The sequence below is a fragment of the Euprymna scolopes genome, chromosome 18 (assembly GCF_053919585.1).
Source record: "Euprymna scolopes isolate OS-2025 chromosome 18, ASM5391958v1, whole genome shotgun sequence".
In the NCBI taxonomy this organism is placed as follows: Eukaryota; Metazoa; Mollusca; class Cephalopoda; order Sepiida; family Sepiolidae; genus Euprymna; species Euprymna scolopes.
In genome coordinates this window covers 99,361,015-99,374,749 of record NC_136499.1, presented here as the reverse complement: position 1 = coordinate 99,374,749, position 13,735 = coordinate 99,361,015, and positions in this window count along the sequence as shown.

The following is a 13,735-nucleotide window of genomic DNA, read 5'->3' as shown; positions in this document are numbered from 1 at the left end:
AATTATCTAAACTATGAGCATTGATAAGGGCCTTTCTCTTCCCTGCAACTTCTTTCCCACAGAAAAGACGTTACAAGTCTGTCTCTGATCTATCATAATTTTCATGAACTCCAATCTATGCCCCCCCTTGCCAAACTTTCACAAAAAAACACTCAACTAGCTATAACCACTATCAACAATCCACCCCACTATCTGTCTATGCCTAAATCTAAACACAAACTCCATGAACAAAGCTTCTTTCCTAGAAATGTCCGCATGTGGAACACTGTTCCACTGTCCTGCTTCTCACCGATTACAATATGGTAGTTTCCAAGTCCAATGTAAACAACTTCTTGTTGAGCCGCCCCCTTAAATAATACAAATTCTACTCAATCTACACCATTAACGATTACTACACTAGCACCTTGGATTCATTTGTTTTCATCCTTGAGTGGCCTTCGGGCCTTGATAAATGGCGACTCTTGTAAAAAAAAAAATCAAACATTTCATTTAAAAAAATACGTTTGTTAGAAAGTTTAAGTAAAACACCTTTATTAGCAGGAAAACGGTTACAAAATAATTCTAAAATAAGTGAATCAAATAAACTTTGATTATTTTTATTTATTATTTTTCAGCGCAAAGCGGTCTTTAATTTCTTTGTTTCATTTAAACAATTATATTTTCTTTTATAATTAATTTTCGACTAACACCTTTTTTTCAATGAACACAAAGAGTTCTCTCCCTTGTCCCATATTTTGAAACAATCTCAATGATTTCTTCAACTGTTTGTTTTGACAACAAAAATCGCAACGAATTATTCATGATGCGCTTAAACATATTTTTAATAAAATAATTTTAAAATAAATGAAAAAATATGAAATAGATTTAATAAGTGAGGAATATATTACTATACAGAAAACAAAAAATATATATATATTCACGTGTATGTACTCTGTAAATTGTTTCTTTTCAAATAATAAAAACACGCCAATGTACGGGGGATAACTCTAAGTGACTATTCCGCCATTGTTTGGAGATTTAAATAAAAACGCGCGGTTTTACGTTCACTTCTCCAGTTGGTTGACGAAGGTAATGACGTCATTAGTAAAACGCCAACCGATTTTGAACCGGAATTTTTAATTTCGTTATGTAAAACTACTTTTTAGGAGAAGTTTTTATTGCGTTCATCCAAGATTAGACGTGTTTTTGACGCAGTCGACGCATGATCATCGGTGCATTGTTAAAGTTGCTAAAAACATAGGGACTTTAAAATTTTACTGGTGCTTCTTCATAATGTTTTGTCTTTTTTTTTTTCTTTTTTTTCACGAAAATAATTTAGAAATAACATCGGGAATTATGGGAACGTTCTTAATTAAAATACAAAAAGAAGCAAAAATAAATTTCAACTTATGCTAAATCCTATTTAAATCATCCAAATTATTTAACGTGAGATAAAATTCAGTATTACTTCCAATCAATTTATTTCGGCAAATATTAAAGGTCGCGCCCAGAGCAGAATGTGAGAAAAAAAAATCATATATATTAAACAAGCATTAAAAATGGTCTGATGTTGTTCTTTTTTTATAGGTTAATTTAAAGGAGAAATCATTTCCACTTAAAATCAACTTAGTATAATTACCACCAGTAAAATGAAGAGAGAAAAAAATCTATAACAAAAATTTTGAGAAAGGTGTATACACCGAAAGTTTCAGAAAATAAGAAAAAATATGATCTTAATCATTTAATAAAATATTTTATAATATTTTTTGATTTTCTAAAATTTTGAAATTAACCTCTCTCTCTCTCTATCTATCTATATATATATATATACATATGAGAAGGAGAGTATTTCTTCGAAACTCCGCGAATTAAGGACTATCCACTTATCTTGTGCTTCCTTTTTTAAAATTAAATATGTTTTTAACTCTTTTTCAAGATGTCTTTTAACATGTTTTATTAATCATTTGTTCACATATATATATATATATATATATATATATATATATATATATATATATATATATATAAAGCTGAACGTCTGTGTGTGTGTCTGGTCACGAATAGGCTCCTATATGGTTTGACTATTATAGAAAACTGATCACATATAATGATAGAAGATGTATAGAGACACAGGAATGGGTATGTTTGATCTGGCATAATGATGATTCATTAAAAGTGTGGAATCTGCGTACACGCCTGGTCCATAAAGTATGGAAATAAGAAATTTTAAAATTAAAAAAAAAAAACGTTTACAAATGTTTTTGATGTAGATGTACATAATAATACTTTGATAAGTATGTTTTAACTTAAATAGGGATGGTATAATAAAATTGTGGTGTGTTCCTTCGCGCCTGACCTCCATAGAGTGGAAATAGGCAGAAACTTTAATAAAGACTTTGTACGAGCCTTTTTCAAGTCTCACACAAAACACACATTCATATTTCAAGCTGTCATATACATACGCGCACACAAACATACGCGCCCACGTCCACGCATGTACACTTATTCACGTTCGCGTACATACACTCACATTCACGTATATATACACACATGCGAACACGCACATGGACGACGTCACTTCCACTTTCTAAGGAAATACACATGCGCAAGATACACTCTGGAAGCGAGTATAAAACATGGAGACAAACTGTTTCTAACTCTCTTTAGGACCAACTCTCCACGAGAGAGGTTGGGCTAACAAGCCGCCGCCGTTTCGGTGCGCGCGCACGCGTACCTCATGCCCACTTCCTACTATGTATGGGGCACGAGCTAAAGACTGTATGTATACATTCTCACTCTTTCTCTCTCCATCTACTACTGGCCACTAAGAACACCTTCGCGTAGCTGACTACTAACTGATGACAACTCTAATATCCTCTTCTTTGTCTACACGCTGGACTACCATTCTCAATTTTCCTACAACATTTATTTCTCTTCCCACGCGCGAACAAACAATAGTGACCCGAACTTGAGATGAAAACACATTTCCTATTCTTGCTACAACACCAGTCCTGTAACGAACATGGGTTACATACGCGCGGACATGTTATAACTAAAACGTTCATTTCTTTCAACAGCAAATAAACGACATTTATCTTATCCATTAATTGAGTCTTTGTTTCCTTCAATTCCCATTCGTTTCATTATTCTTTTGTAACGGGATTGGGGTATTTATATATCCTAGTCCCCTACAACTTTTCATATCTATCTGCGTAAGTATACTTTGATAATTATGTTTCAGTTTGAAGAAATATGGTATAATAAAATTATGGGGTGTTCGTTCGCGCCTGACCTCCAAAGAATGGAAGTATGTCACAAAGTTTAACAAAGTTTTTTAATATAGATCCACAGAATATTGTGATAAGTGTTTCAGTGTGAACAGGTATGGTATAATAAATTATGGGTTTTATCTATTGTATTTTTACTTTCATCATATTTTGCTTTGGTTCTGATAGCCCTAAATTCGAAGGTATCAACCCTTCCTTTTCATAACCTATCATACTTTCATAAATCAGAGTCCATTTTCTGTAGGCTGTTTTTGAACCCAGTCAACGACGGGTACTTTTGCTAGTATATATATCAAAATATAAAATCAAAAAAAAACTTTATATTTAAACAAAAAGTCAAACCACGTATTTGATTGTTTTTATATATAAAAAAAAAAAAATTTAATCTAAAAACGTTCCCTGGTTTTTCCTTAACGTTTGATTACTTATTTTTAACCAAAACAAGGAACCAATTTTAACCTGACCTCGTTTACTGCAAACTTCGAGTCAGGAGTCTCGGTTTTCTAATTGACTAATTTGAGTGTCCGGCGTTGCCCGGGTGTTTGGAGGTGTGTGTTGAGCAAAAAAAATAAAAAAAAATAATAATAAAAAAGGGTAGTAGGCAGGCAGGCTCGAACCCATACGGCAAAGGAAGAAAAGAATGTGAAAAAAAAAAAAAAAAAAAAAAACAATGACGTGTTTGCTGTTGCGCCTATCGCCAAACTGGCAGTGACGTAGATTTAAATTAAGGTTGGACAATCGAAAAGAGGGAATGACTTTCGAAAATATCGGCGAAAAAAGCGACCCCTCCCTGTAGAAAACCGTCCAATTGAGGGTAAAGAAATTAATGTTTTTGGTCAATTTTTCAATATTTGTCACCCGAAGGGTCGAGTTTCAAATGGATACCAATTTCATGAAAATTCGTCACTTCTGTTGAAAGTTGTAGGCAGACAAACATACATACATATATTCATACATATAAACAAACAGATGAGATTTATATTATAGATGATGCAGCTGTTTTCTGGCATATCAACCTTTTTTGTGGTATTTAATGTCGAATCCAGTGATCTTTGGTAAAAGCTTTTATGATTCAACTTAATATCCTCAAATATTCACTCATACTGCAGCAGATGTAAGTTTTGTAAATGATTCGCTTGTATATTCATCATTTGTTTTGTGGATATTTTGGAAACAGCTCATAAATTATCGATTCTATTTGACCTATAGATGGCACCTTGACACGTACTACAACTCCAATCAAAATGGATCTGGGAGTAATTGTCAAAATAAATTTAATCAAAGTTTTTGATAAATTTTAAAACATTTCTCTTCATAAATGTATGATTTTAAGGAGAGTAAAAAGTGGATCTTGGGTTTATTGTTGGCAGCCTCATAATTTTTGTTTCCTGATGTTTCTGACAAAGAGGGAAGAATTGTTGTTTTCTGGCTCGAAAGACTATCCATCTGACATTTGTTGGCCGATTTTTCTGGGTTGGTATCTATCCATCTCACATTTGCTGGCTGATTTTTTTACCTTGAAATAGCATCCCTCCCCCGTATATTAAGTAGCCTCACGTCTTGTCTGAGGAATTTCTATAAAAAAATTTTTTTTATTAAATTAGAAAGACTTCATTGTAGTGTCATCACTAGTGCTGTGACAACAGCATATTATTTTCATTGTTTTCACTCTCGAGTGTGTATCCCTTGATATCTTATATGCTTTTATATAGAGTGATGTGGTTCTTGGTTGATTAACTGTGTCGGATATATACTCGAGAGTCTGTTGTCATAACCCTAGTCATCATGCTGCTGAAGAAAAATAATGCTATTTTGGAGTAGAGATGGAACTAGAGAGATTTAGACGTTTTTGATTATAGTCAAGATTGTCTGCTCTTTTTGACTTCCGGTTTTCTCTGTCCATTTGGCTGGATAATTAGAGGGAGACAATCATTAATAAGTAAGGGCCCATGCCTTGTTTATCATGTCTGCAGAGCAGAAACCGGAAGTTAAAAGGAGCAGACAATCTTTACTATAACCTATTTTTTTTTTTTTTTTTTTGTTACAAATGAGTCATCACTTGATAAGGTCTTACAAGACGAAGATTGAACACTGAAAAATTCTGCTTTACAAATTATCTTTATTTACTTTTGATTTTTTACTCTTCGCATCTTAATTGTGGGAAGTGATGGTGATGAACAACACAGACTAAAGACCTGGGTGTTTCAAGTTCAAATCCAGTTCGTTCCATAAAATCACTTTCACTTAGGATGTTAGCAACCTTCATGTGCTCCCTCTCGTAAATACCCAATGTCTTTCTTGAAAGAATTTTGACTGAAAAAATTATTGAGGACATTAATGACAACAATAGAATCTTCGGATTCATATGATATGACCATGATGGTGATGATGATGATGATGATGATGATGATATGATGATGATGATGGTAAGGATGATGATGATATGATGGTGACAATGATGATGATGACGATGATAATGATGATATGACGATCATGATGAGGATAACAGTTTGCAAGAAGAATGAATGCACAAGTCAACCATATCTTACTAAATTTCTATGACTCTCACCCTTTCTTACTGTATCTTATCTGACCTCCCCCCTCTACCTAATCTTTCACTATTATTTTAACAGCATCTATAATTCTCACTTCTTATGGAGGTGATGGTGGCTAAGTAGTTAGTGACATGGACTGAAAACCTGGAGGTTTCAAATTCGAATCCAGTTCGTACCAAAGAAACTCTTTCATCAAGCTTACATCTGATCTTGTGTCTAACCTTCCGTTGTGGAGGTAAATACGAGGGGCATTCCAGAAGTAATGCCACCTATTTTTTTTATTCCACCTGAATGGATCAAAAAGGATTTCAAATTGCATTGTTATGATGACTAAACTTATGCATTCATGGCCTGAAATTTTTATCTCTCTGTTGCAGATATTGACAGTGTAAGACTGAGAAAGCAACCTCTTGTCATGGCTGTGCGCCAGAAGCAGAGATTCAGCATTGAATTCTTTGCAAAAGTGCATTTAGAATGCTGGTGACTATGTAGAAAAGTAAATTCTGCAGCACAAAGAGGTTGCTCGTTTTAATGGTACTACTTTAGTTTTCATAAATCTTTAACTTTTTGAGTAAAAGAAAAAAAAATTTTTTTTTTAAATAGGAGGCTTTACTTTTAGAACGACCATCATAATTTAAATTTATAAGGTGCGTCTACCATGCTAGTTATTAACACAGTTAACAAAGGAAAAAATAAAATGATTATAAACAAAAGGCAACACCAGCAAAAAGAATAATGCAATTAACCCATAGCACGTTATCGTTTTGTCAGAAACGACTGGATAGAAGTCATGGGTCGCCCAGTTGTTAAAGTACTTGGTGAAATTCAGTTGTAAGTGACACTTTTTTTGGAAACTGAATGTTCAATCCTCAGTGTGGGTGACACTCTAAACACATTCATTTATTTATTGCGGACTATTATTCTCATCTTTATTAGTTGGACGTTTCGGCCAACTATTCCTCTGGCCTTCGTCAGGTTGTAACCGCGACGGATAGGAACTTTGAATCTCCTAACTGCATTCTCAGCAATCACTGCCATCCGTAGCTGTTGTCGTCTCACCACGTTTGAGAATAATAGTCTGCAATAAATTAATATAAATGATACTCATCTCAATAATGAATTCCAATTAAAATAATAAATATACCATTCGGTACGAACCCGACCATTTAAGGTCAGATAATAAATAAAACGTGCATTTATAAGATAAAAAAATCCAACCTTGATCGCCCTTTGGGGCCCGTGGTGCAGTTGATAGAGACGTTGAATCTCTACGGTTCCAGATGATGATTGTCTGAAGATAGCAGTTTCAATCCTACCCAAAGCCGGCCAGAGGCTTACTTGGCCAAAAACGAGGTGAGACGACAACAACTAAATTAATATAAATAATAATGAATTCCAATTAAAAAATAATATATACTCCAAATACAATTGCAAATTATTTAAAACTGCTACACAGTCTTAGCTATTCTTGTAGATGATTACATGAAGGGTTTTATTCAGAATTCTGTGCCAATTCACGAGTTTCAGAAAGAGGAACCTGAAGAAGGTTGGAACCTACATCTGCTGAAAGATTGCAAAAATAATGCTCAAGATAACTACTGTTAAGTAGTTTGAAGAATCCAAATAATAATGTCTTTGCAAATTCAATTTTTTCTTGATGCAAACAATCTAATCATTGGATGACTCAATGGATCACTTTTATTTTTTTTTTTAAATATATATAAATATGAAGAAGTAATCAATAAAAATATTTATTTCTTAGAAAGGATTAAGCGAATTTTATTTTGGAAAATGAGAATAAAAATAAAAAATTTGAAAAAAAAAAAAAAAAAAATGGAAGAATAAAGAAAATACACAAAATGAGTTCAAATTTGTTACATTTAAAAATTTAAGTTAATTCAAACAAAAATAATTTTTTATTATTTAAAAAAGAATTGAGGGGAAAAGGAGGGAATGTATTTGAAGATAAAAAAAAATTAAGAGAGAAAAATGTAAGCAATAGATTTCTTTGATACAGAGACGCATTCGAAAATTTATGTTTTTTCTGTTGCTAAGAAATCTACATGAATAAAAACATTTTTTTAAGACTTCAATTTGCATAAAAATTTCTTTCTATTAGTTTAAAGGATCTCAAATTATTTCTGAACAAAGTAAAAAAAAAAAAAAAATTAAATTATCCAGTAATCAAAATGGCCGACCTCTTTATTATACCATGATTTGTTATAGTTTTTATATATTTATTTATATATAATTTTTTATATTAAAAGAGCTTAAAAGCACTTTTCAGGGCTTATGCATTAGAAATGAATAGTTCCAAAATATGCATTTTAAATAAAGACACTCTTACATGCTAATGTGTCACATAGATTAGTGAAATAAATCCAAAAATTACGAAAAATGGAGTAGAAAAATAATGACAAGAAAACAATAACATTTATTGAATTATGCAGTTTTATTGGTTTCTTCTATTGCAATCGATTCCGTATGACAAACGGACTTATCCCCCTTGTTTCCACGATTTCAAATTAGAAGATGGCGGATCGAGAATATACGATAAAAATTTCGTTAAGAAAAAGTTCCAACAGATCTACTCGATTTTTTTGTAAATTTGGAGAATTTTAATAATTTCGACATGGTACATCAGTACCAATGTTTTTACTTAAAATGCAATTTTCGATATCCAATTATTATGCACAAGCACCTTAAATTATTTTGTATTAAAAAAAATGTCAGCCATAAAATATCCAACTTATGTATCATATGGTCATTTATCTTTATTTTTTTTCTGTTTAACTGATTTTTCAAACTCAAGTTTTCCCACCGATTCAAACAATTTAACCAAAGTTCAACACACCTCAACAGGTGTGTTTGTTTCAAATTTGTTTAAAAAAAAAAAAAAAATGAAATAAAAAATATAGATAATCAAGAAAAATTGGAGCTGGCGATTAGAAAATAATTTGGTGACTGAGCATGATTAGATTGGATATATCAAAAAATAAATTTATAAAATGCATTTAAAAACACAATCACCTAAATATGTGTCAAATTGAAATTAGTAAAAGTTACAAAAATTATGAAAAATTAGCAAATAGAAGATCTGTTAGAACTATTTTTATTTATTTATTTATTTTTACACAAAAAATATACATTTTTTTTTTTTTTTATCAATCTACCATTTTCTAATTTGAAACAGCAAAAGTCGAGTGAAAACAAGGGAGATAAGTCAGTTTGTCATATGGACTATGAAATATGGCCACAATCAACTAAACCGATAAACTGTATTATTCGATAATTTTTTTTTTTTTCTTTTGATTATTTTTATAATTTTTGGAATTTTTACTAGTGTTTGATATGATGCGCAATAGTGATTTTACTTAAAATGTTTTTTTAGTTTAATTATAATGCACACGTACCAGTAAGTCTTCATTACTAGCTAGATCAAAATCAAGCATTATTGTTTATTTGTGATGCTAGACAAGTTAAAAAAAAAAATTAAATGGAATTTTCAAATACATTCACATTTGTATTGAGGAACCGAAAGTTTAATTTTCTATTTTATGTTGGAAAGGGGAGGAGGAGTACAACACATATCACACCCACCAAAATAAATTGTTAAAAAAATAACTCTTTCAAATTGTTTTTGGTTAAGCACCAAGCATTCAGTTCATAACATAGACTTGCTTATTTGGAGGAGGGGAGGTAAGGAAAGGTATGTTAGCTACGTACGTTAAACACAAATTGATGCCACAAGAGTTGATACTTAGCCGAGGACTTATCTTCTATATTCTAAAAACATAGATTTTATTTTCAGATACGTATAATGTTTGCATAGAAAGGTGTGTGTGTGTGTGTGTGTGTGTGTGTGTGTGTGTGTGTGAAGGGGGAAATCCAGTTACCCAAAAGAGGTACTCTGGATCGGGACAAAAGTAACACTTCCTTCAGTCTAAGACCTCTCCTCTACGACTAAAGGACAGAAAAGATGAAACATTATCAGGATACACAAACGTGATTAAATAAATTCTTAGACATATGTAAGAAAATTTACTTGACTAACACTTTACTGCAGTTACATGGTATCACCAATCATCGAAAGTGTCTTTGAATGGGATCAACAGAAAAATTAATTGATGCTAGTCAGAAACACTTCTAATTGGTGATACTGTGAAAGTGCACTGAGGTGTTACAGCTAACATTTCATTTATTATTAATATAGCGCTATCCAATAGGATATTCAACCTTTATTTGTTCAAGATCTGCTGTCTAGATTCGGTTCTGGTATGACTTAGGATTATTTATTTTTTTTGTATATTGTTGTGGATGACCCTTTCTCGGGTTGAGGACCGTCGTTTCAAGATATCATCTGCTGCTTCTCACTTTAATGCAAAGCTCTTTGTAAATAGGAAAATAGAGCACTGTGGAGGTGGTGATTAATCTTTTGATAATGGTTCAGTGGTAAAAGCTGCCAACTATCAACTAGATGGTTGAAGGATCGATCCCTGGCTTGAGAGGACTAGTCACACTGAAGAGCTATAATACAGCAAAACAGTCTATGGATGACGTTCTCTCTCTCATATACACACACACAAGACAATATTTTTAAATACATCTATATATTAATTCAATAGCGCGTGTCACTTAGATTTATTTCCTTCCGAGTGATTGTTGTTTAATTGTTCCGACTTTTTACTTCTTGTGATAAATAATTTTATCAACATTTCTTCATAAGTTTTGGTTTCAGTTTCGATTCAAGCTGATGCACCCAAGTCATATGGATATATTTTTTGTTTTTGAAATCACAACTTTATAATTTATAAGAATCGATAGAAAAGTGACTATAATAATGATATATACAAAATCTGCATAAATTAAAATATATTTCAGCGTATTTTACGACCGGGCTACGCCAGGCATCCTTGCTAGCTTAAATAAATACTTTGGCAATTTTAACAAGAGCTAAAAAAATATCAGGGTGTCTCCATTTACGCTGACCATCCACAGAATACAAACATCAATATATTATATATGAAAGTCTGCTGTGGAATTTCCACAGGTCTTGCTAGTATTAATAATTATTTTAAAACCTCCACACATGTATTTTGAACTCACATTCTCATCAGAACGATAAATAATAATTACTGCGAATCAATGAATTTGAACACAATCACAAAGTTATCCTTGACTTTGTAGGCCGAGTATTCAGCTCCCAGACTAACAGGAATTAGCACAAGTAAGGAAATTAAGCTCTACTAATACAAATATATATAAACCAATAATACATCAGAATATTATACTTTGCTAAAATTGACAAATTATCCATATTCCTCTAAAGGTTAAACTTTTTCTTAAAGGGGGGTTTAGAGCGATATTTTGAAATAAATATAAAGAGTATACATGTGTATGTGTGTGCATGCGCACATTTTTCGGAGGAATAAAAACAGCGCTCAATGTTTCTAAGAGCATAAGATACTTATTTATGATTCTATACAGAGAAAATTCATTTAACCATTGATACTGGCGGTTTCAGGAGAAATGGTAAATCTGGCCCACTGTTTAGGAAAATTGCATCTACAAACTCATTAATCTGAATCTTATTCAAGTTACTTTGGATTTTTCGGTCATAAAATGTTTCCCTATTACTAGTCATCCACACAGGACTATATCGTTATAAAAAAAAAAAAAAAAAAAAAAAACTATAGAGAAGAAGTACATAATTATATTGCCAATAACATTGTACAACAATAACAAATAAAAATTTCTTCATCTAAATCAGATTTTTGATATGTCAGCTTAAATGCTATTAGTGTCCAACTTTTCAAGTCTCACAAGATAATGCCATATGTTAGATGGATGAAAATATTTTTTTTTTATTTAAATACAATTTATTACTGAAGGGGATACCTGGATTTCATCCATCTGATCCTTGACGAATATATATAGACGAAACCTGGGTATCTCCAGTTGTATATCTGCCCAAAATGAAGTCTGATGTATACTCAGTACAAATATATAAGTGATCTTGTCCGTGTACAGAACAGTCTCTACCAAACTACTGTCAATTTTTGGTCTACAGACTTGAAATGATATATATGGGATTCGAACCTGTGGAACAAATTAGATTTAGTTTTTAATAAAATAGCTGCTTAAGAGGTCAAAATTGAAAAAAATTGGAATTTGGCAGGCGTAAGTTGACTTAAAGTGTTTCTCTATGCATTTGCAAATATACATTCACACCTTAAACTGAGATAGTTTTCAGCTTTGATATGTAGGTGGATGGTAACAAATAACGCTGAAGAACTAAATGTTTTGATTTCGATTGTAGTTGATGGTACCCCAAATCATATTTTTATTAACTTTTGAAATCACTACTATATATTAGGTACAATATAATAATCAACATGGAATTGACTATATAATAATAAATGCGCAATCTACAGGAATTAAAATATATTTAAGCATATTTTACAACCAGGCAGCCTACTAGTATGTATAATATATATATATTAGTGTTGGGACGATTAATCGGAATTGAAAAAAAAAATCAAAACTTTTTGTGCTATTGGAATCGGAAAAAAAATTGTGCCTATTTTCCGATGCCAAAAACGATTCTTTTAATTGGCTTTTTTATTTGATTTTCTATAAAGAAAAAATATACAAAAAAAATGAATATATATTAATTTTGAACTATTAGCAAAACTAAAATCGATAGATCATCCCTCACAAGTATATCCTTACGTTTGAGAAAAGATCTGTACATTTAACATGTGTTTTTTTTACGGTAATCGTGAAAAATAACAACTTTATAGTTAAATATTTAGAGATTTATAAAGAATCGGAAATTGTATCGGAATCGGGAATTGGATCAGAATCGGAAAAATATTGGAATCATCCCATCCCTAATATATATATATATTTATACAACTGTTTCTGTGAATATTGATTATCAGTTTAAAACAAAAATACTTCCACCAATCACCACCAGCCTAGATCAGTCCTGACCAACATATATGGTACAGAAGGATATTATTTAGAAAAAAAAAAGGGGGAGGAGAGGGTCCTTTTTTTACCAACTGATTACATAACACTATTCAGTTCTCAGTTGATGAAGTTGTAATAAGTTGGAGGCAAGAAGGAGCTTGGAATCAGGTAGATGGGATTCCGCTATTGTCGGCCGTGCCAGATAAGTTATGAGGACATAACAGAATAAGGATATTATTTAAATAAAAAAAATAAAATAAACAAAACATAATACGATAAATTCGATAGTAATTTTTATTTATTATAATTGTCCCCTCTTCTAATTATGCCTTCATCAAAATTTGGGGATAAAAAAAAAAAAAAATACATTTATATAATGTAAGTATTTAAATTAATCTAGAAATTAAATATAATCTGCACTAAAATAAAAAGTGCAAATTTATGGAAGAACAAAAAAAAAAAAAAAAAAAAAAAAAAAAAACGAAAACAAAACAAAAATGTTCAGCAAATATCCAGTTTGTTGTATTTTTATCGCCTGGCCTTAAGTAAAATACTGTCAAATTTTATTCACTACTAAAGAACCCCAATATCAGATTTCCCATAATACAATTCTCTCTAAAGTCGTTCAGGGATAGCATCAAGTTAATTATTCAAATTAAGGGTCTTAGTTTAACCTAAAAAAAAAAAAAAAAAAAAAAAAAAAAAAAAAATCAGAAATGAACTTATTAAAATAATTGTTTTTTTTTTTTATGTTAATTGTATAATTATGATGATGGGTTATCTATATAAAAGTGAATTTATGTGTTTCCGCCCCATGTCAATAATCATGTATGCAAATTTATTTTCATGAGCAAAGAAAAAGGAGATATAATCATGACTAATAACAAAGAAAAAGAATAATTATATATGAAATTTTTTTATTTTTTTATGAGCAAAGCA